Source organism: Artemia sp. Qi Xiang Cuo, unplaced genomic scaffold (assembly GCF_049724085.1).
Source record: "Artemia sp. Qi Xiang Cuo unplaced genomic scaffold, ASM4972408v1 HiC_scaffold_3023, whole genome shotgun sequence".
Taxonomy (NCBI): Eukaryota; Metazoa; Arthropoda; class Branchiopoda; order Anostraca; family Artemiidae; genus Artemia; species Artemia sp. Qi Xiang Cuo.
Genome location: NW_028300418.1, coordinates 411011 through 435783, shown reverse-complemented (window position 1 = coordinate 435783; position 24773 = coordinate 411011).

The window sequence follows — 24773 nt, the reverse complement described above, 5'->3', positions numbered from 1 at the left end:
TCAGACAAGCTCAAAAGCGCGATAAAAAAAATAAAAGCAGCGTACAAATTTTTGGAAACAGTAACCAGAAAACGATTTGATTTTCGGGAGATAGAGTCTCAGGAATCGGACCCAAATTCTGTAATTTGTAGTAGTCGGTCGACCGTATGGGGTAGGCCTATCGTGTCTATTAGTCAAGGGCAAGTCATGACAAAGGGTCATACAATCCAGAGGGAAGCCATTGAGGCCCCTCTAAGGGATGCAAAAAAGGGGTACATCCACGGAGATGCGGAAATAGGTGGCATTTCAGCGCCAAAGGGGGCACTAGCTTGTGCTAACAAGGACCTCCTGGACATTCTTCGGGGAGCGAGTAGCACAGGCTAGAAACTGAGGAACCTGACGCACATGTATGACAAAAAGGGATTATAGAATATGAACGGGTAATGCATAATGGGCTAGTTTCTGCAGTTGATGGTACCGGATATAAAAGACGCGTAAATAAATATAAAATCGATTTTCAAGTTTTGAATTGTTTGAAGAAAATTAAAATGTTGAGTTCTTATGTAAATAAAGTGCTAAATTATGTTATTCAAGCTGAAATGCGTCATTTTCCGATTAAAATCCTGGACCCTTTGTATATTAATGACGTTCTTACAAGGATTGAAGAAAATTTACCCTATGATACTACAATAGCAGTAGACTTTAGAAATAGCGGTCTTTTAGAATTATATAAAAACACTGAAAGTAGGGATGACCCTATTGATATGAAACGAACACCGGGCTGCCATCTACACTTTAGTCTAACGCTGACGGTACATAATTTATTCAAGAATTATCGATCCACGAAGGGGAGAGAATTTCTGAGAAATTGATTGCGTAATCGAGGGGAGAGAATTTCCGAGATCTTGATTTGCATAATCGAGGGGAATTATTGATTTACGAAAGGGGAATAAAGAAACAAATATGGATTCTTTGATCTTAGGTCTGAGGGATAAACGCTCTTTAGGTCAGAGAGAAAAATTAATATTCTATTTTTAAATATGGCTTCATTGATCTTTAGTGTCAGGAATTAGAAATGACATCACTTGTTATCATGGAATTATGCGGGAGTCTAAAGAGATAGAAATTCTATTTTTAAATACGGCTTCACTGATCTTTAAGTCAGAGCGATAAATTGATATTCGAACGAAACTATAATAGTGTAGCTAGGAACATCTATGAGATGAAGAGATTAACGTGGGAAAGGGTTTCCTAGGAATTTCAAATTTGACAGCACAGGGGTGCCAAACAAAAGGAACACGCAGAAATTACGTTTAGGGATTATTTGGGCGAAACAGTTTTGAGACATTTTAGAAGATGATTTAAGCGAAACCGTTTGAAGCATTTTAGAAGAGGATTTTAGAAGATGATTTAGAAGATGATTTGAGGGGAAACTCTGTGGTCGTTATAATACACAAGCTCAATTTGAACAGTGTTGTGAGCTCCCCTATCCCAACCCCAAAGGACCCCATCCCCCGAACCCAAAGGGCCCCTTTAACCCAACTCCAAACGGCCCCCCAAGTGCCCCCGGGGCCCCACATTTAAAAAATTTTTTTTTGAATCAATTTGTTTGCATGTCTGGATTGATGTTTCCAAGTCCAAGAATTTGTCTTTGTTGGGTTGTATATCTAAAGTGCCTGTCTTTCTCTGTTTACATGTCTGATTCTATCTGTTTAGGTTAGGTTAGGAGGGTTCTAGAATCAAGTCTACTATTTAGCCTAGGGGTACCAATCGAAATCTGAAGGTAGGGGCTGGGTACATTAAGAATGGTGGCAATTAGACTAAAATTTTTGGATATAAAACATTGAAAGGAACATCAAATTACATTCTTTTAACCAACAAGTTAATGTAAACAGCCTAAGTTTTCCAGATATACTTTACAATGTACATCACCATCAACCTTCTTCTTAACTGGACATATCCTGGGCAAAATGAAAAAAAATCACTGACTCTATGGGTTTGTTAGTATCTTTAAAAGCTGGTTTACTACTAATAATTAGAATGTAACATCAGTAAAGCGAATTTGAAAAAAACACAGCATATTTATTCAACTTTTTTTAATAGCCTAGGGCAAAGCCTATATCTTGCCATGTTAGGGTAAGGGAGTGGGACACATTAAAAATATCAGTAATCATAACATTTAAAAATAGCTGTAAGCAAGAAATCAAATGGTATTTTACATTTTTCTTTATAAGTTTATTTCTTGCTCAAAAACAAATTGACTAGCCTACTCAAAAGCGTGACTGCCAGAGTAACCTGTCCCATGTAAGCCTATATATTTAGCTGCTATGTCCAATAAAGGCCTTTTTGTGCAGAACCTGGGCTATACTGTACAAAACTAATAAACTAGTCTATATTTTTTTTAATTAGGCCAAACCATCTAAATTAGCAATTTATTCAACTTTTTTTAATAGCCTAGGGCAAAGCCTATATCTTGACTTGTTAGGGTAAGAGAGTGAGACACATTAAAAATATCAGTAATCATAACATTTAAAAATAACTGTAAGCAAGAAATCAAATGGTATTTTACATTTTTTCTTTGTGACTTCTTTTCTAGCTCAGAAACAAATTGACTAGCCTACTCAAAAGTGTGACTGCCAGAGTAACCTGTCCCATGCAAGTCTATATATTTAGCTGCTATGTCCAATAAAGGCTTTTTTGTGCAGAACCTGGGCTATACTGTACAAAACTGATAAACTAGTCTATATTTTTTTTTAATTAGGCCAAACCATCTAAATTAGCAATTTATTCACTTTTTTTAATAGCCTAAGGCAAAGCCTATATCTTGCCATGTTAGGCTAAGGGAGTGGGACACATTAAAAATATCAGTAATCATAACATTTAAAAATAGCTGTACGCAAGAAATCAAATGGTATTTTACATTTTTTCTTTGTGACTTTTTTTCTAGCTCAGAAACAAATTGACTAGCCTACTCAAAAGCGTGACTGCCAGAGTAACCTTTCCCATGTAAGTCTATATATTTAGCTGCTATGTCTAACAAAGGCCTTTTTGTGCAGAACCTGGGCTATACTGCACAAAACTAATAAACTAGTCTATATTTTTGTTTTTAATTAGGCCAAACCATCTAAATTAGCAATTTATTCAACTTTTTTTAATAGCCTAGGGCAAAGCCTATATCTTGACTTGTTAGGCTAAGAGAGTGAGACACATTAAAAATATCAGTAATCATGACATTTAAAAATAGCTGTAAGCAAGAAATCAAATGGTATTTTACATTTTTCTTTATGAGTTCTTTTCTAGCTCAGAAACAAATTGACTAGCCTACTCAAAAGTGTGACTGCCAGAGTAACCTTTCCCATGCAAGTCTATATATTTAGCTGCTATATCCAAAAAAGGCCTTTTTGTGCAGAACCTGGGCTATACTGTACAAAACTAATAAACTAGTCTATATATATTTTTTTTAATTAGGCCAAACCATCTAAATTACCCTATTAATCTTACCTTCAACTCCAACTTCTTCTGAGATATTGATGATGATGGGATAAAGTTATCCCATGCTTTCATTACAAGCAACCTGTTTTTATGGTTTTTATCAGCTTTAGAGTAGAGAACTTTGCAATTTCTAACAGATAAAATTAATTTCTCAATATCCATTTTTATTTTTCTTGATACGATTTATTCATCAAATTATCGTATTAGTTGAGATTTGTGAATTTGTACGATATTTTAGAAAATTGGATAGATTTTAACCAAAATTCACAAACAGCTGTGATATTCACATATCAAAGATATCAAATTTTTTCTTAGAAGTAAATTTTTTTTTATTGTGATAACAACTTTTCTGTCAGAAGTAGCCAGTTTTTCTTAACATTAACAAACCTGATCATCAAACTAGCAATATTTTACATTAAAACTAACTTACTTTTCATGAACAAACACAAATTTATCTTGGAAATTATATTTTTCATCAGTGAAAACACTTTTTTTATTCGGACTACCAAGTTTTCTGTCAAAGATACCAATTTTTTTCTTAGAATTAACATTTTTTTGATTGTGATAACAACTTTTTTCTCAGAAGTAGCAAGTCTTGCTTAACACTAACAAACCTTCTCATCAAAGTAACGACATTTTACCTTAAAACTAACATAGTTTTACTGAACACACACAAATTTCTCTTAGAAATAATATTTTTCATCAATGATAACACTTTTTCCTGTTCAAACTAGCAAGTTTTCTACCAAAGATACCAAATTTTTTCTTAAAAGTAACATTTTGTATATTGTGATAACAACTTTTCTGTCAGAAGTATCAAGTTTTGCTTAACACTAACAAACCTGCTCATCAAAGTAACGATATTTTACCTTAATACTAAAATACTTTTAATGAACACACACAAATTTCTCTTAGAAATAGTATTTTTCATCACTGATAACACTTTCTCTGTTCGAGCTAGCAAGTTTTCTGTCAAAGATACCAAATTTTTTCTTAGAAGTAACATTTTTTGACTGTGATAACAACTTTTTTCTCAGAAGTAGCAAGTTTTGCTTAACACTAACAAACATTCTTACCAAAGTAACTACATTTACCCTTAAAACTAACTCACTTTTACTGAACACACACAAATTTCTCTTATAAATAATATTTTTCATCAGTGATAACACTTTTTCTGTTCGAACTAGCAAGTTTTCTGTCAAAGATACCAAATTGTTTCTTAGAAGTAACATTTTTGATTGTGATAACAACTTTTATGTCAGAAGTAGCAATTTTTACTTAACACTAACAAACCTTCTCATCAAAGTAACAACATTTTACCTTAAAACTAACTCACTTTTACTGAACAAACACACAAATTTCTTTTAGAAATAATATTTTTCATCAGTGATAACACTTTTTCTGTTCGAACTAGCTAGTTATCTACCAAAGATACCAAATTTTTCACTTCAGTTCAGATTTTTTGATTGTGATAACACCTTTTCTGTCAGAAGTAGCAAGTTTTACTTAACACTAACAAACCTTCTCATCAAAGTAACAACATTTTACCTTAAAACTAAATTTTTTTTTAGAAGTAACATTTTTTTATTGTGATAACAACTTTTCTGTCAGAAGTAGCAAGTTTTGCTTAACACTAACAAACCTTCACATCAAAGTAACGACATTTTAACCTAATACTAACATACTTTTACTGAACCCACAAAAATTTCTCTTAGAAATGATATTTTTCTCTCAGTGATAACACTTTTTCTGTTCGAACTAGCAACTTTTCTACCAAAGTTACCAAGTTTTTTCCTAGAAGTAACACTTTTTCTATTCGAACTAGCAAGTTTTCTACCAAAGATACCAAATTTTTTCTTAGAATTAACATTTTTTAATTGTGATAACAACTTTTCTGTCAGAAGTAGCAAGTTTTGCTTAACACTAACAAACATTCTAATCAAAGTAACGATATTTTACCTTAATACTAACATACTTTTACTGAAAACACACAAATTTCTCTTAGAAATAAAATTTTTCATCAATGATAACACTTTTTCCTGTTCGAACTAGCAAGTTTTCTACCAAAGATACCAAATTTTTTCTTAGAAGTAACATTTTTTTTATTGTAATAACAACTTTTCTGTCAGAAGTAGCAAGTTCTGTTTAACACTAACAAACCTTCTCATCAAAGTAACGATATTTTACCTTAATACTAACATACTTTTACTGAACACACACAAATTTCTCTTAGAAATAATATTTTTCATCAGTGATAACACTTTTTCTGTTCGAACTAGCAAGTTTTCTACCAAAGATATCAAATTTTCCACTTCAGTTCAGATTTCTCTCAAAGAGATGAAAAAATTTAAAATAATGTTCCAAATTTTTCATAGAAGATAGAAAAAATCAAGTTCTCTTCTGAATTTTACCAAAGAACACAATTCAATTCTAATTTCACCAGAGAAAATAAAAAGTTTCCACTCCAGTTCTTATTTCCCCCAAGACACAAAAATTAAAGTTCCAATTCTAAATTTTACCGTAGAAGATAGAAAAAGTTATACCTTAGAAGCGAATACTTACCTTGAAGATAAAAAGTTCCACTTTAATTCTAAATGTTCTCAATGAAAAGAAATAAGTTATTGTTCAATTCTATTTTTCCAAATTATATAAAAATTTTCCACTTCAGTTCAGAATTTTCTCAAAGATATGAAAAAATTTAAAATAATGTTCCAAATTTTTCATAGAAGATGGAAAGGTTCAAGCTTTCTTCTGAATTTTACCAAAGAACCAAATTCAATTCTAATTTATCTAGAGATAATAAAAATTTTCCACTTCAATTTTACATTCACCAAGACATAAAGAAATTTAAAGTTCTAATCTAAAGTTTTCCCTAATAGATAGAAAGAGCTATACAATAGTTTTGAATATTTTCCCGGAAGAAGAAAAGTTCAACTTCGGTTCTGAATTTTCTCAATGAAAAAGAAATAAGTTATTGATCAATTCTATTTTTCCAAAATAATATAAAAATTTTCCACTTCACTTCAGATTTTTCTCAAAGAGATGAAAAAATTTAAAATACTGTTCCAAATTTTTCATAGAAGATAGAAAAGTTCAAGTTCTCTTCTGAATTTTACCAAAGAACACAATTCAATTCTATTTTCTCCAAAGAAAATAAAAAGCTTCCACTTCAGTTTTAAGTTTACCGAGACATAAAAAATTTAAAGTTCAGTTCAAAATTTTTCCCTAGAAGATTGGAAAAGTTATACTATGATTGTGAATATTTTCTATGAAGATGAAAAGTTTCACTTTAATTCTAAATTTTCTTAAATTCAGTTCCGACTTTTCTCAAAGAGATGAAAAAATTTTAAGTTCTGTTCCAAATATTTTCCCAGAAGAAGAAAAGTTCAACTTCGATTCTGAATTTTCTCAATGAAAATGAAATAAGTTATTGATCAATTCTATTTTCCCAAAATAATATAAAAAGTTTCCATTTCACTTCAGATTTTTCTCGAAGAGATGAAAAATTAAAATACCGTTCCAAATTTTTCACAGAAGATAAAAAAGTTCAAGTTCTCTTCGAAATTTTACCAAAGAACACAATTCAATTCTATTTTCTCCAGAGAAAATAAAAAGCTTCCACTGCAGTTTTAAGTTCACCAAGACATAAAAAATTAAAGTTCAGTTCTAAATTTTTCCGTAGAAGATAGGAAAAGTTATACTATGATTGTGATTATTTTCTATGAAGATAAAAAGTTTCACTTTAATTCTAAGTTTTCTTAAATTCAGTTCCAACTTTTCTCAAAGAGATGAAAAAATTTAAAGTTCTGTTCCAAATATTTTCCCAGAAGAAGAAAAGTTCAACTTCGATTCTGAATTTTCTCAATGAAAATGAAATAAGTTATTGATCAATTCTATTTCCCCAAAATAATATAAAAATTTTCCACTTCAGTTCCGACTTTTCACACAGAAATGAAAAAATTTTAAGTTCTGTTCCAAATTTTTCATAGAAGATAGGAAAAGTCATACTTTGATCATGAATATTCAAGTTCTCTTCTGAATTTTACCAAAGAACACAGTTCAATTCTAATTTCTCCAGAGAAAATAAAAAGCTTCCACTTCCGTTTTAAGTTCACCAAGACATAAAAAATTTAAAGTTCAGTTCTAAATTTTTCCGTAGAAGATAGGGAAAGTTATACTATGAATGTGATTATTTTCCATGAGGATAAAAAGTTTCACTTTAATTCTAAATTTTCTTAAATTCAGTTCCGACTTTTCTCAAAGAGATGAAAAAATTTTAAAGTTCTGCTCCAAATTTTTCATAGAAGATAGGAAAAGTTATACGTTGATTGTGAATATTCTTCAAGAAGATATGGAGCTCCACTTTAATTCTGAGTTTTCTCGAAGAAGTGCAAAATGTTCAAGTTTTCTTCTGAATTTTCTTAGAGAAGAGAAAAAAGTTAGCTCAATTCTGAAATTTACCAATGAAAATGAAAAAGCTTCCATTTCAGTTCATAATTTCTCAAAGACATGAGAATTTAAAGTTCAGTTCTAAATTTTTCCCTAGAAGATAGGTATGGTTTTACTATGATTGTGATTATTTTCCATGAAGATAAAAAGTTACACTTTATTTCTAATTTTTCTTAAATTCAGTTCGTTCATCTAACCACCAAAAACAATAGGTTAGATTAGGTATAAATAAATATTAATAAATAAATAGAAACATTTCTCCATGTTTAAGTTAGGTTAGGTTAACTTATCATGAGCGCTCATGATAAGCTAACCTAACCTAACTTAAACATGGTAAAAAGTCGACCAGGGGGGATTTTCCGGCGAGTATGGTTAGGTTACGTTAGGCTAGATAAAGTTAGGTTAGGTTAGGCTAGATTAAGTTACGTTAGATTAGGTTAGGTTAAGTTAGGTTAGATTAGGTTATGTTAGATTAGGTTAGGTTAGCCTACGTACGCGCGCGTACGTAGGCTAACTTAACTTAAACTAACCTAATCTAACCTAACTTAATCTAGACTAACCTAACCTAACTTAATATAGCCTAACCTGACCTAACCTAATCTAACTTAATCTAGCCTAACCTAATCTCTTTGAGAAAAATCTGAAGTGAAGTGGAAAATTTTTATATTATTTTGGGAAAATAGAATTGATCAATAAGTTATTTCTTTTTCATTGAGAAAATTCAGAATCGAAGTTGAACTTTTCTTCTTCCGGGAAAATATTCACAACTATGGTATAGCTTTTTCTATCTACTAGGGAAAAATTTAGAATAGAACTTTAAATTTCTTTATGTCTTGGTGAATGTAAAACTGAAGTGGCTTTTCTCTGGAGAAATTAGAATTGAATTGTGTTCTTTGGTAAAATTCAGAAGAAAACTTGAACTTTTCTATCTTCTATGAAAAATTTTGAACATTATTTAAAATTTTTTCATCTCTTTGGGAAAAATCTGAAGTGAAGTGGAAAATTTTTATATTATTTGGAAAAATAGAATTGAACAATAACTTATTTCTTTTAATTGAGAAAATTTAGAATTAATATGGAACTTTTTATCTTCAATGTAAGTATTCGCATGTAAGGTATAACTTTTTCTATCTTCTACGGTAAAATTTAGAATTGGAACTTTAATGTTTGTGTCTTTGGAGAAATAAGAACTGGAGTGGAAGCTTTTTATTTTCTCTGGTGAAATTAGAATTGAATTGTGTTCTTTGGTAAAATTCAGAAGAGAACTTGAACTTTTCTATCTTCTATGAAAAATTTGGAACATTATTTAAAATTTTTTCATCTCTTTGAGAAAAATCTGAACTGAAGTGGAAAATTTGATATCTTTGGTAGAAAACCTGCTAGTTCGAACAGAAAAAGTGTTATCACTGATGAAAAATATTATTTCTAAATATTATTAATATTATTATAAAATGTCGTTACTTTCATGAGAAGGTTTGTTAGTGTTAAGCAAAACTTGCTACTTCTGACAGAAAAATTGTTATCACAATAAAAAAATGTTACTTCTAAAAAAAAATTTGGTAATTTTGGTAGAAAGCTTGCTAGTTCGAACAGAAAAAGTGTTATCACTGACGAAAAATATTATTTCTAAGAGAAATTTGTGTGTGTTCAGTAAAAGTATGTTAGTATTAAGGTAAAATGTCGTTACTTTGATGAGAATGTTTTTTAGTGTTAAGCAAAACTTGCTACTTCTGACAGAAAAGTTGTTATCACTGTCAAAAAATGTTACTTCTCAAAAAATTTGGTATCTTTGGTAGAAAATTTGCTAGTTCGAACAGAAAAAGTGTTATCACTGACAAAAAACATTATTTCTAAGAGAAATGTGTGTGTGTTCAGTAAAAGTAAGTTAGTTTTAAGGTAAAATGTCGTTACTTTGATGAGAAGGTTTGTTAGTGTTTAGTAAAACTTGCTACTTCTGAAAGAAAAGTTGTTATCACAATCAAAAAATCTGAACTGAAGCGGAAAATTTGGTATCTTTAGTAGAAAACTTGCTAGTTCGAACAGAAAAAGTGTTATCACTGATGAAAAATATTATTTCTAAAAGAGATTTGTGTATGTGTTCAGTAAAAGTAAGTTAGTATTAAGGTAAAATGTTGTTACTTTGATGTGAATGTTAGTTAGTGTTAAGCAAAACTTGCTACTTCTGAAAGAACACTTATTATCACAATACAAAAAATTTTAATTCTAAGAAAAAATATGGTATATTTGACAGAAAACTTGCTACTTCGAACAGAGAAAGTGTTATCATTGACGAAAAATATTATTTCTAAGAGAAAATTGCGTGTGTTCAGTAAAAGTATGCTAGTTTTAAAGGTAAAATCTCGTTACTTTGTTGTGAAGGTTTGTTACTGTTAAGCAGAACTTGCTACTTCTTAGAAAAAAGTTGTTATCACAGTCAAAAAAATGTTACTTCTAAGAATAAATTTGGTATCTTTGGTAGAAAACTTGCTAGTTCGAACAGGAAAAAGTGTTATCATTGACGAAAAATATTATTTCTAAGAGAAATTTGTGTGTGTTCAGTAAAAGTATGTTAGTTTTAAGGTAAAATTTCACTAATTTGATGAGAATGTTTGTTAGTGTTAAGCAAAACTTTCTACTTCTGAAAGAAAAGTTGTTATCACAATAAAAAAATGTTACTTCTAAGAAAAAATTTGGTAACTTTGGTAGAAAACTTGCTAGTTCGAACAGAAAAAGTGTTATCACTGACGAAAAATATTATTTCTAAGAGAAATTTGTGTGTGTTCAGTAAAAGTATGTTAGTGTTAAGGTAAAATATCGTTACTTTGATGAGAAGGTTTGTTAGTGTTAAGTAAAACTTGCTACTTCTGACAGAAAAGTTGTTATCACAATAAAAAAAATGTTACTTCTATGAAAAAACTTGGTAACTTTGGTAGAAAAGTTGCTAGTTCGAACAGAAAAAGTGTTATCACTGAGGAAAAATATTATTTCTATAAGAACTTCGTGCGTATTCAGTAAGAGTATGTTAGTATTAAGGTAAAATTTTGTTACTGTGGTGAGAATGTTTGTTAGTGTTAAGCGAAACTTGCTACTTCTGACAGAAAAGTTGTTATCACAATAAAAAAATGTTACTTCTAAAAAAAAAATTTGTAACTTTGGTAGTAAGCTTGCTAGTTAGAACAGAAAAAGTGTTATCACTGACGAAAAATATTATTTCTAAGAGAAATTTGTGTGTGTTCAGTAAAAGTATGTTAGTATTAAGGTAAAATGTCGTTACTTTGATGAGAATGTTTGTTAGTGTTAAGCAAAACTTGCTACTTCTGACAGAAAAGTTGTTATCACTGTCAAGAAATGTTACTTCTAAAAAAAAATTCGGTATCTTTGGTAGAAAACTAGCTAGTTTGAACAGAAAAAGTGTTATCACTGATGAAAAATATTATATCTAAAAGAGATTTGTGTATGTTCAGTAAAAGTATGTTAGTTTTAAGGTAAAATATCGTTACTTTGATGAGAAGGTTTGTTAGTGTTAAGTAAAACTTGCTACTTCTGACATAAAAGTTGTTATCACAATCAAAAAATCTGAACTGAAGTGGAAAATTTGGTATCTTTGGTAGAAAACTTGCTTGTTCGAACAGAAAAAGTGTTATCACTGATGTAAAAGATTATTTCTAAGAGAAATTTGTGTGTGTGTTCAGTAAAAGTAAGTTAGTTCTAAGGTAAAATGTCGTTACTTTGATGTGAAGATTTGTTAGTGTTAAGCAAAACTTGCTACTTCTGATATAAAAGTGGTTATCGCAATCAACAAATGTTACTTCTAAGAAAGAATTTGTTATCTTTGACAGAAAACTTGCTAGTTCAAACAGAAAAAGTGTTATCACTGATGAAATATATTATTTCTAAGAGAAATTTGTGTGTGTTTAGTAAAAGTAATTTATTATTAAGGTAAAATGTCGTTACTTTGATGTGAAGGTTTATTAGTGTTAAGCAGAACTTGGTACTTCTGAGAAAAAAGTTGTTATCACAGTAAAAAATGTTACTTCTAAGAAAAAATTTTGTATCTTTGTTAGAAAACTTGCTAGTTCCAACAGAAAAGGTGTTATCATTGATGAAAAATATTATTTTTAAGAGAAATTTGTGTGGGTTCAGTAAAAGTATATTAGTTTTAAGGTAAAATGTCGTTACTTTGATGAGAATGTTTGTTAGTGTTAAGCAAAACTTTCCACTTCTGACAGAAAAGTTGTTATCACAATAAAAAAATGTTACTTCTAAGAAAAAATTTGGTATCTTTGGTAGAAAACTTGCTAGTTCGAACAGAAAATGTGTTATCACTGACGAAAAATATTATTTCTAATAGAAATTTGTGTGTGTTCAGTAATAGTATGTTAGTATTAAGGTAAAATGTCGTTACTTTGATGAGAAGGTTTGTTAGTGTTAAGCAAAACTTGCTACTTCTGACAGAAAAGTTGTTATCACAATAAAAAAATGTTACTTCTAAAAAAAAATTTGGTAACTTTGGTAGAAAGCTTGCTAGTTCGAAAAGAAAAAGTGTTATCACTGACAAAAAATATTATTTCTAAGAGAAATTTGTGTGTGTTCAGTAAAAGTATGTTAGTATTAAGGTAAAATTTCGTTAATTTGATGAGAAGGTTTGTTAGTGTTAAGCAAAACTTGATACTTCAGACAGAAAAGTTGTTATCACTGTCAAAAAATGTTACTTCTAAAAAAAAATTTGGTATCTTTGGTAGAAAACTTGCTAGTTCGAACAGAAAAAGTATTATCACTAACAAAAAATATTATTCCTAAGAGAAATTTGTGTGTGTTCAGTAAAAGTAAGTTAGTTTTAAGGTAAAATGTTGTTACTTTGATGAGAAGGTTTGTTAGTGCTAAGTAAAACTTGCTACTTCTGACATAAAAGTTGTTATCACAATCAAAAAATCTGAACTGAAGTGGAAAATTTGGTATCCTTTGTAGAAAACTTGCTAGTTCGAACAGAAAAAGTGTTATCACTGATGTAAAATATTATTTCTAAGAGAAATTTTGTGTGTGTGTTCAGTAAAAGTAAGTTAGTTTTAAGGTAAAATGTTGTTACTTTGATGAGAAGGTTTTCTAGTGTTAAGCAAAACTTGCTACTTCTGACAGAAAAATTGTTATCACAATCAAAAAATGTTACTTCTAAGAAAAAATTTTGTATCTTTGACAGAAAACTTGCTAGTTCGAACCGAAAAAGTGTTATCACTGATGAAAAATATTATTTATAAGAGAAATTTGCGTGTGTTCAGTAAAAGTAAGTTAGTTTTAAAGGTAAAATCTCGTTACTTTGATGAGAAGGTTTATTAGTGTTAAGCAGAACTTGCTACTTCTGAGAAAAAAGTTGTTATCACAGTAAAAAAATGTTACTTCTAAGAAAAAATTTTATATCTTTGACAGAAAACTTGCTAGTTCGAAGAGAAAAAGTGTTATCATTGATGAAAAATATTATTTCTAAGAGAAATTTGTGTGTGTTCAGTAAAAGTATATTAGTTTTAAGGTAAAATGTCGTTACTTTGATGAGAATGTTTGTTAGTGTTAAGCAAAACTTTCCACTTCTAACAGAAAAGTTGTTATCACAATCAAAAAATGTTACTTCTTAGAAAAAATTTGGTATCTTTGGTAGAAAACTTGCTAGCTCGAATAGAAAAAGTGCTATCACTGACGAAAAATATTATTTCTAAGAGAAATTTGTGCTTGTTCATTAAAAGTATGTTAGTATTAAGGTAAAATATCATTGCTTTGATGAGACGGTTTGTTAGTGTTAAGAAAAACTTGCTACTTCTGACAGAAAAGTTGTTATCACAATAAAAAAAATGTTACTTCTAGGAAAAAACTTGGTAACCTTGGTAGAAAACTTGCTAGTTCGAACAGACAAAGTGTTACCACTGATGAAAAATAATACTACTTATATCAAAATTTGTGCTTTTAGTAAAATTATGTTAGTATTAATATAAAATATCGTTGCCTAGATCAATTAATTATTTATTATTAAGTATAGCTTGCTACTTCTGTCAGACAAGTAGTTATCACAATAAAAAAATTTTTCTTCTAAAAAAAAATTTTGTATCTTTGGTAGTAAACTTGCTAGTTCGAACAGAAAAAGTGTTATCACTGACGAAAAATATTATTTCTAAGAGAAATGTGTGTGTGTTCAGTAAAAGTATGTTAGTATTAAGGTAAAATGTCGTTACTTTGATGAAAATGTTTGTTAGTGTTAAGCAAAACTTGCTACTTCAGACAGAAAAGTTGTTATCACTGTCAAAAAATGTTACTTCAAAAAAAAAATTTGGTATCTTTGGTAGAAAACTTAATAGTTCGAACAGAAAAAGTATTATCACTGACAAAAAATATTATTTCTAAGAGAAATTTGTGTGTGTTCAGTAAAAGTAATTTAGTTTTAAGGTAAAATGTTGTTACTTTCATGAGAAGGTTTGTTAGTGCTAAGTAAAACTTGCTACTTCTGACATAAAAGTTGTTATCACAATCAAAAAATCTGAACTGAAGTGGAAAATTTGGTATCTTTGGTAGAAAACTTGCTAGTTCGAACAGAAAAAGTGTTATCACTGATGAAAAATATTATTTCTATTAGAAATTTGTGTGTGTTCAGTAGAAGTAAGTTAGTTTTAACTTGCTAACTTGCAAATTTGTGTGTGTTCAGTAAAAGTAAGTTAGTTTTAAAGGTAAAATCTCGTTACTTTGATGAGAAGGTTTATTAGTGTTAAGCAGAACTTGCTACTTCTGAGAAAAAAGTTGTTATCACAGTAAAAAAATGTTACTTCTAAGAAAAAATTTTGTATCATTGTCAGAAAACTTGGTAGTACTAACAGAAAAAGTGTTTTCACTGATGAAAAATATTATTTCTAAGACAAATATCTGTGTGTTCGGTAAAAGTGAGTTAGTATTAAGTTAAAATGTCGTTACTTTGATGATAAAGTTTGTTAGTGTTAAACAGAACTTGCTACTTCCGACAAATAGTTGTTATCACAATAAAAAAAATGCTACTTCTAAGAAAAAATTTGGTATCTTTGATATGTGAGTATCACAGCTGTTTGTGAATTTTGGTTAAAATCTATCCGATTTTCTAAAATATCGTACAAGTTCACAAATCTCAACTAATACGATAATTTTGATGAATAAATCGTATCAAGAAAAATAAAAATGGATATTGAGAAATTAATTTTATCTGTTAGAAATTGCAAAGTTCTCTACTCTAAAGCTGATAAAAACCATAAAAACAGGCTGCTTGTAATGAAAGCATGGGATAAAGTCTCAGAAGAAGTTGGTCTTGAAGGTAAGATTAATAGGCTAATTTAGATGGTTTGGCCGAATTAAAAAAAAATATAGACTAGTTTATTAGTTTTGTACAGTATAGCCCAGGTTCTGCACAAAAAGGCCTTTATTGGACATAGCAGCTAAATATATAGACTTGCTGGGGACAGGTTACTCTGGCAGTCAGACTTTTGAGTAGGCTAGTCGATTTGTTTCTGAGCTAGAAAAGAAGTCACAAAGAAAAAATGTAAAATACCATTTGATTTCTTTTTTCCAGCTATTTTTAAATGTCATGATTACTGATATTTTTAATGTGTCCCACTCCCTTAGCCTAACATGTCAAGATATAGGCTTTGCCCTTGGCTATTAAAAAAAGTTGAATAAATTGCTAATTTAGATGGTTTGGCCTAATTAAAAACAAAAATATAGACTAGTTTATTAGTTTTGTGCAGTATAGCCCAGGTTCTGCACAAAAAGGCCTTTATTGGACATAGCAGCTAAATATATAGACTTGCATGGGACAGGAAACTCTGGCAGTAACACTTTTGAGTAGGCTAGTCAATTTGTTTCTGAGCTAGAAAAGAAGTCACAAAGAAAAAATGTAAAATACCATTTGATTTCTTGCTTACAGCTATTTTTAAATGTCATGATTACTGATATTTTTAATGTGTCCCACTCCCTTAGCCTAACATGGCAAGATATAGGCTTTGCCCTAGGCTATTAAAAAAAAGTTGAATAAATTGCTAATTTAGATGGTTTGGGCTAATTAAAACAAAAAAATATAGACTAGTAAATTAGTTTTGTACAGTATAGACCAGGTTCTGCACAAAAAAGCCTTTATTGGACATAGCAGCTAAATATATAGACTTGCATGGGAAAGGTTACTCTGGCAGTAACGCTTTTGAGTAGGCTAGTCAATTTATTTCTGAGCTAGAAAAGAAGTCACAAAGAAAAAATGTAAAATACCATTTGATTTCTTGCTTACAGTTATTTTTAAATGTTATGATTACTGATATTTTTAACGTGTCTCACTCTCTTACCCTAACAAGTCAAGATCTAGGCTTTGCCCTAGTCTATTAAAAAAGTTGAATAAATAGCTAATTTAGATGGTTTGGCCTAATTAAAAAAAAATATAGACTAGTTTATTAGTTTTGTACAGTATAGCCCAGGTTCTGCACAAAAGGCCTTTATTGGACATAGCAGCTAAATATATAGACTTGCATGGGACAGGTTACTCTGGCAGTCACACTTTTGAGTAGGCTAGTCAATTTGTTTCTGAGCTAGAAAAGAAGTCACAAAGAAAAAATGTAAAATACCATTTGATTTCTTGCTTACAGCTATTTTTAAATGTTATGATTACTGATATTTTTAATGTGTCCCACTCCCTTAGCCTAACATGGCAAGATATAGGCTTTGCCCTAGGCTATTAAAAAAAGTTGAATAAATATGCTGTTTTTTTTCAAAGTCACTTTACTGATGTTACATTCTAATTATTAGTAGTAAACCAGCTTTTAAAGATACTAACAAACCCATAGAGTCAGTGATTTTTTTTTATTTTGTCCAGGATATGTCCAGTTAAGAAGAAGGTTGATTGTGATGTACATTGCAAAGTATATCTGGAAAACTTAGGCTGTTTACATTAACTTGTTGGTTAAAAGAATGTAATTTGATGTTCCTTTCAATGTTTTATTTCCAAAAATGTTAGCCTAATTACCACCATTCTAAATGTACCTCAGACCCTACCTTCAGATTTCGATTGGTACCCCTAGGCTAAATAGTAGACTTGATTCTAGAACCCTCCTAACCTAACCTAACCTAAACAGATAGAATCAGACATGCAAACAGAGAAAGACAGGCACTTTAGATATACAAACCAACAAAGACAAATTCTTGGACTTGGAAACATCAACCCAGACATGCAAACAAATTGATTCCAAAAAGTATTTAAAAAATGTGGGGCCCTGGGGGCACTTGGGGGGGCCGGGGGGCCTTTTGGGTTGGGGTAGAGGGGCCCTTTGAGGTTGGAGTATGGGGGTCCTTTGGGGTTGGGGTAGGGGACCTCACAACACTGTTCAAATGGATCTTGTGTATTATAACCACCGCAGAGTTTCACCCTAAATAATCTTCTAAATCATCTTCTAAAATCATCTTCTAAAATGCCTTAAACGGTTTCGCTTAAATCATCTTCTAAAATGTCTCAAAACAGTTTCGCCCAAATAATCCCTAAACGTAATTTCTACATGTTCCTTTTGTTTTGGCATCCCTGCGCTGTCACATTTGAAATTCCTAGGAAACCCTTTCCCGCGTTAATCTCTTCATCTCATAAATGTTCTTAGTTACACTATTATGGTTTTGTTAGAATATCAATTTATCTCTCTGACTTAAAGATCAGTGAAGCCGCATTTAAAAATAGAATTTCTATCTCTTTAGACTCCCGCATAATTCCAAGATAACAAGTGATGTCATTTATAATTCCTGACACTAAAGATCAATCAAGCCATATTTAAAAATAGAATATTAATTTTTCTCTCTGACCTAAAGAGCGTTTATCCCTCAGACATAAGATCAAAGAAGCCATATTTGTTTCTTTATTCCCCTTTCGTAAATCAATAATTCCCCTCGATTATGCAAATCAAGTTCTCGGAAATTCGCTCCCCTCGATTACGCAATCAATTTCTCAGAAATTCTCTCCCCTTCGTGGATCGATAATCCCTGAATAAATTATGTACCGTCAGCGTTAGACTAAATTGTAGATGGCAGCACGGTGTTCGTTTCATATCAATAGGGTCATCCCTACTACTGAATGCAGTATCGTGAGTGACACCATATCAATGATAGTTTCGTGTTCGTTAGAAGATCATGACGATTTCAACTTTTTGAAGTTTTAAGCATTCCCTATCCCACCAATGACACAAATTTATTTCATTCCCTCATACCAACTTCCCCATACTTTGGAATAGATCAAGAAGAAAAAATAAATTTTTCTGCAAAATGAAAACTTCATCAACTCTTGTAATTTTAATGCAAAAAGGGTAAATTGCAAAGACAGAGTCGTTATACGTCACAGCACGCTTCTTGACTGTTACTTCGGTTGCTTCACAAATAACCAAGAAATCATTAAAAATTAATTCGATATTAATATAAGAAAAATTAATAATCCTCTTATAACTCCTGTTGGGAAAACTCACTTCTTAATTGTTACACCAATTTCAACTAAATTGCACATTCATGTCATATGCCAAGGATTAAGGGAGCAACAACGATTAGAAATTGTAGGATCCGTCCTTGTTCAACTAAAAGACGAATGTTCCCTTGCCCATGAAAAATTCTCCATTCCAGAATTGTATGAAGGCAAAACAGAGGTCAACTTGACTAAATTCGCTCATAATAAAATTCTTTTCAATGCTACAAAACTTAATTTTGATTTCGAATCATTAGACTTCAAAAAAATTCATAGCTTTCTCGAGAGAGAGAGATGTATTCTGAAAAAGGCATAAATAGCCTAAAATCTGTTTTGAGCAAAACAAATTTATACAGAATAATTGAATCAATACAGTCCATGAGTATTAGGACCATGACAGGCGGCACATTTATTTTCCTAATCCTTATCAGAATTTCCACAGTGATTCTCTTCAAATTAAGAAAATTATGGATTGAGTATAGAGAGATGAAAAAAAGTGGTTTAAGAATTGTCGGAAAAGGGGACAGTGAATAATAACAAATGTAGTTTAGGGAAGGAATAAAAATTAATTTAAAACGTATGAAAAAAAAAGGAATAAAAATGTTTTTTTTCAATAAAAGAGGGGGGGAGACATGTAAAGATGGTTGCTTGGCTTACGCAAGTTAGATATAAGTGTATTTATTGTAATTAGTGTTTTATTATATTAGTGTTATATTTTTTGTATTTATTGCTTGTTCCACTTCAAGGGTATAGTGGGTATTTGTTGTTTTAAGTACTTGTTTCTGCCTTCTTTTCTATTCAAGGAAGTGGATCACCATGACCAAAAACCTGCCAGCAAGTGAGAGGGTACTTTGGGGGTCATAGAACCAGAATTCTATTTTTGGGCCTTGGAAGATAAGAAGGGGGAAAATACAACTTGTGGACAGTTCAGCTTTGAGAACAAACAGTGACAAGTGGTTAGAGGAACACCGCTGGGAGAGTTCGAGCAACCTCCACCTTTCTATGATATACGGTGCGCTGGGAGAGTTTAAAATTAACCTCCACATCAACTGCCGTCGGAGAGTTCCAGTAACCTCCACTAGCCAACTATAGACGGCGAGCTTGGAGGGTGCAGCAGCCACCTCCAAATCAACTGTGCCAGCCGGTGCAAGTTGACTATAGCTCGGATTCTCTACGGCTTCAAGAAGACTGTTCACGAGTGTACACTAGTATTATATTTTGTTTACTAGTTCATTAAAGTAGTTTCAGCAACATCTTGAGTAGATACGAATCCTGCCTACCAAGCTACCCAAGGTCTTGTCCTCGTGGAGGCTTGATCAACCCCCCCCCCCTAGGGACCAATAAGACGGTATTTCCTTAGAGAAATATACCATACTTCACAGTTGGATGCCTTCTGTAAAGGTGATATTTCTTAAATATCAAATTGCAACTTGATTCATTAAAATAACCATTTGTGATGACTAGCATTTATTCATTCTGTGGGGCAAATATTCCCGAAATAATTTTATAATAAACATGTGGCGAATAGTCACAATGTGACTCTATGTACGAAGTTAATGGCACTTAGGGCCCTCTAGTTAAAAAACTGAACATCTTTAAGTGATTCTGTTGTCAACAAGGTTTTAACTAAAAGTATACCCTTGCTGGGAATTTGAACCAAAATCAATTTAGGATTATTGTTACTGTTACTTCTCCTAGGGTATCTGTTTCAAGGCTATTGCTCAAAATGATTAAAAAAGTAATCTTAAAATTTTGACCTGATGCCATGTGAGATGCCTTCTGGTGCAAACGGAGCAGAAAAAGTGGCCTCGATTTCACTTGGTTATTTAAAAGAGAACTAGATCTCAGCATTTGCAATCGAATAACCCTTCTCTAAACTTTTCAAAGCCATTTGTTCTATGGGACGAGACAAGAAAGAATAAAACAAATCGTACACGGGGAACAACTTCCTCATTACAAATTTAACGCTGTACGATGTTACGCTTATGTAGAGTACGTTTGATAACTTCAAAATATGTCAAATTAATTACTTAAGAATACCCCTAAATACTAAAAGCAGTGGAAATCAAAAGTTATCTCTAAAATATGTACTTACTGTGAAATTCTTGGTTATAAACTGTGGCGAAAATTGAAAGCTATATGCAAAGAATGTTGGGCTTCACAGTGTGTTTTGTTTTGTAGCACCTATATTCAGGCATGTACGCAGGAATTTGTTTTTTTTGGGGGGGAGGGCCCAATTTGTTTTGGGGGGGGGGGGCCCAATTTGTTTCTGGGGGGGGGGGCAAATCCTTTAAACCCATTATTCTGTGAAAAAAATCAGAAAATTATGGGAAAATGAAAAAAATCGTGAGATTTTTTTTTTTTGGGGGGGGGGGGGCCCGGGCCCCGAGGCCCCCCCCTGCGTACGTCCCTGCCCATATTCATGGGCGCCCATAAGCTGAATTTTAGGGGGAGGGGCTTACCTGGTCTAATCAGCACTTCCAAAGCTGCATAATAAAAATCACAAAACAAAAATATCATAGGCAGCGCAATAGCGCTGCATAAATAAAGAGCGATGTGGGCACAATGCATTATTTTTTTTTTACCAGTGCACTTCAAAGAAATGTCGTAGAAACTTTAAAAAGACCTCATTCGATTGGAAATTGAGAGGGCTAGTGCTCTTTTTAATAGTCAAAAGCAATTGGAGGGCAACCAGCGCCAATCTCCCACCCAAATCATTTTCCCAAACACATCCAAACCGAATTTTGAGACATCCTTTTGTTCAGCGTAGTTTAAAGGTCCAGAAATTATGACATTAGAGGAAGGCCCCCCCCCTCAGGGAAAGGGGTGTAAGTTATGCCCTGGGGGATATAAGGGTGGTCGTATAAACCTCGGAGGGGGCTCATTATATTGGTAATCAGACGTTCTAATGGCCTTTTTAACAGTCAAAAGTAATTGAAAGTCAACAAACCCCCCTTCCCCTATTCTAATCATTTCTCCAAACACATCCAATCCAAATTTTTAGATAGATATTTCGTTCAGCATAGTTGAAAGGTCTAGAAATTATGTATTTGAGGATGAAATCCCCCCTTCCATAGCCCTCAGAGCAAGGGTTTTGAAGTTACGCCCTGGGGCATAAGGGATTTTTATAGAAAGGGTGGTCGTATAAACTTCAGAGAGGGCTCATTGGATTGATAATCAGAAGTTATAGTGCTCTTTTTAAGAGTCAAAGTGATTAGAGGGCAGATACCTCCCCCCCACAGACAGACACGTTGAGTTTTCCCAAAATGCATCTGATAGACATTTTAAGGTGGTCATTTGTTGTCGTAGAAACTTTGAAAAGGGCTCATTCGGTTGGAAATTGAAAGAGCTAGTGCCCTCTTCAATAGTCAAAAGTGATTGGAGGGCAACTAGCCCTCACACACCCATCATTTTCCAAAACACTTCCAATCAAAATTTTGAGGTAGCTATTTTGTTTGACGTAGTTTCAAAGTCCAGAAATTATGTCTTTGAGGATGACCCCCCCCCCAAAAAAAAACCACCTCAGAGCAAGGTTTATAACTTATGTCCCAAGAAAATATAAGGTTTTCATGGGAAGTGTAGTAGTATAAACTTCGAAGGGGACTCATTGGATTGGAAATCGGAAGTTTAAGTGCCCTTTTAAGAGTCAAATGTATCGGAGAGCAGCTATACCCCAACGTCATATTTTCCCCAAATGCATCCGATAGAAATTTTGAGATAGCCATTTGTTCAAAAATAGTCCAAAGATCACATAACAAAGTCTTTGAGGTTAACACAACCCCCCGGAGTCGGGGGTAAGGGTCGTGAGTTATGACCTGGGGCATTTAATCTTTTTGTAGAAGGGGTTGTCTTATGAACTTTAAAGGAGGCCCATTTGATTGGAAATATACAGTTCGAGTTCCATTTTAAGAGTCAAACGTGATGGAAGGAAAATAACCCCCCTCCCTGACATCCTCTTTTCCCCAAACACATTCAATCGAAATTGCGAGACAGACATTTTGTAACCAATAGTCCAATAGTCTAATGATGACTGACAATGTCTTCAGTAATCAAATATAAGGAATATTTAGGTGGACGTTGAACTAAATCAAACCAAACTAAGAGCATGTGGACTTTCGAAAAGGTGACAAAGTAATATCTCAATAACAACTTATAAGTAGTAACCAAGGTACTACTTTGCCGAGACATATAGCAATTAGGTCAACCAGACAGGTTTCTGGTGGGTATAATCTGGTTTGGTGAGTACAGCGAACCTTTTTCAAGCAAAAACTGACCGCAAATCAATCATCGAAATTCCTAGGGGCGTTGGCAAATCCAGACGAGCAACTCTACTTATAGCCATTTTGTTCAAAATAGATCAAAGATAATGTAACAAAAACTCCGGGGATAACCCCCCCCATAAATGTTTTAAAATGTGTCCTTGAGACATAAGGTTCTTATGGAAGGGATGGTCCAATAAACTTTGAAGGAGGCTTATTCGGAGGCTTATTCGACTGGCCTTCCCAAGGCCAGATTAAAATTTTCACTTTACTGAAAAAATAAAAATGAATGTGCATTGTCAGTTTAATATACATATACTGATATTTAGTAATCAAAATGCCAAAATTATTTGATTTATTAAAGTTATAAAAGTAAAAACATTTATATTTTTTTCAGTAAAGTGCAAATTTTAATCTGGCCTTGGGAAGGCATAGGGGTTTTGCGCGCAACTTATGTTAATTTCTTCTCGTTTTGAGTTTGACTCGGTTGTTTATTTTAATTTCTGTTCGTTTTGGGTTTCATTTATTTATCGATGCTGATTTGTGGTAGTTTCGAGCTTGGTAGATTATTTCATTTTATTTTTGCTCATTTTTTGTTTAATGGAGTTCTTTACTTTTCTTTGAAAAAATTATTTTGTGGAAAAAGGTTTTTTAATTAATTTCTGTTCGTTTTATATTGACGTAGTCTTTTCAGGGAAACAACATACAGCATTTTAAAAATCTGGACACAAATAGTAGTGTTTAATTTAGTTTCATACCTCCTCTAGTTGACCTGAAATGGAAAACTGGATACCATTCGCAAAAAATCTGTTTACTTTCTTTGATAGCTTTGTTACACTTACACTCTTTTGATTGGTTAAATTGTAAGAGCAGAAGTAGCCTCAAAAGTTTGGACATAATACCCTCAGTCGTTCTTGAGATACTGCTGAGATGCCTTATTGGGAATTAGCATTATCACAGTGCATTTTGATTTAATCTTGAGGCAACATTTAGTTTTTAAACATAATGGGCAAATGGAAGGGTGGGAGTGGAAGGGGGATTAGTTGCCCTCCAATGACTTTCGACTATTAAAAAGGGCGTCAGCCCTTTCTATTTTCAATCGAATGAGCCCCTTTCGAAGTTCCCACGACAACTCCTTCGATACGAAGTGCCCTGGTCTAGACAACAACAACAACAAAAAATATTACTAATTACTTTCGACTATTAAAAAGGGCACTAGCCCTTTGAATTTCAAATCGAATGAGTCCTTTTCTGAAGTTTCTACGACAAGGTCTTCTATAAAAACCTTATATGCCCCAAGGGCATAACTTAAAACCCTTGCCCTTAGGGCTGTGGCGGAGTATCCTCCTCAAAACATATTTTCTATCTGTAAATCAACTACGCTGAACAAAATGGTTATCTCAAAATTTTTATTGGCGGTGTTTGGGGGAATGCTGGGCGTGGGCGGGGGCTAGTTGCCCTGCAATCACTTTCAACTATTAAAAAGGGCACTAGCCCGTTGAATTTCCAATCGAATGAGCTTTTTTTGAAGTTTCTACGACAACGCCTACTATAAAAACATTATATGCCCCCTGGACATAACTTAAAACCCTTGCCCTGAGGGTTGTGGGGGAGTGTTCTCCTCAAAAATATATTTTCTATCTGGAAATCAACCACGCTAAACAAAATGGCTATCTCTAAATTTTTATTGGATGTGTTTGGGTGAATGATGGACGTGGGGGGGGGCGAGTCGACCTGCAATCACTTTCGTTTATTAAAAAGGGCACTAGCCCTTTTAATTTTCAGTCATATGAATACTGTTTTATATTTTTACGACGATGTCGTCCATTAGCATTTTATATACCCCAGGACAATACGGAAAACCGAGGCCTTGACGTTCTTGGGGGAGTGTCCTAGTCAAAACGGGCTTCCCCCCTAGGTATCAAAAATATTAAACAAAATGGCTGTCTCAACATTTTAATTGGATGTGTTTGGGAGAATTATGGGCGTGGGGGAGGGGCTATTTCCCCTCCAATCACTTTCGATTATTAAGAATGGAACTAGCCCTTTGAATTTCCAATCGGATAAGCCTGTTTTGAAGTTTTTACGACAAAGCCTTCTATAAAAACCTTATATGC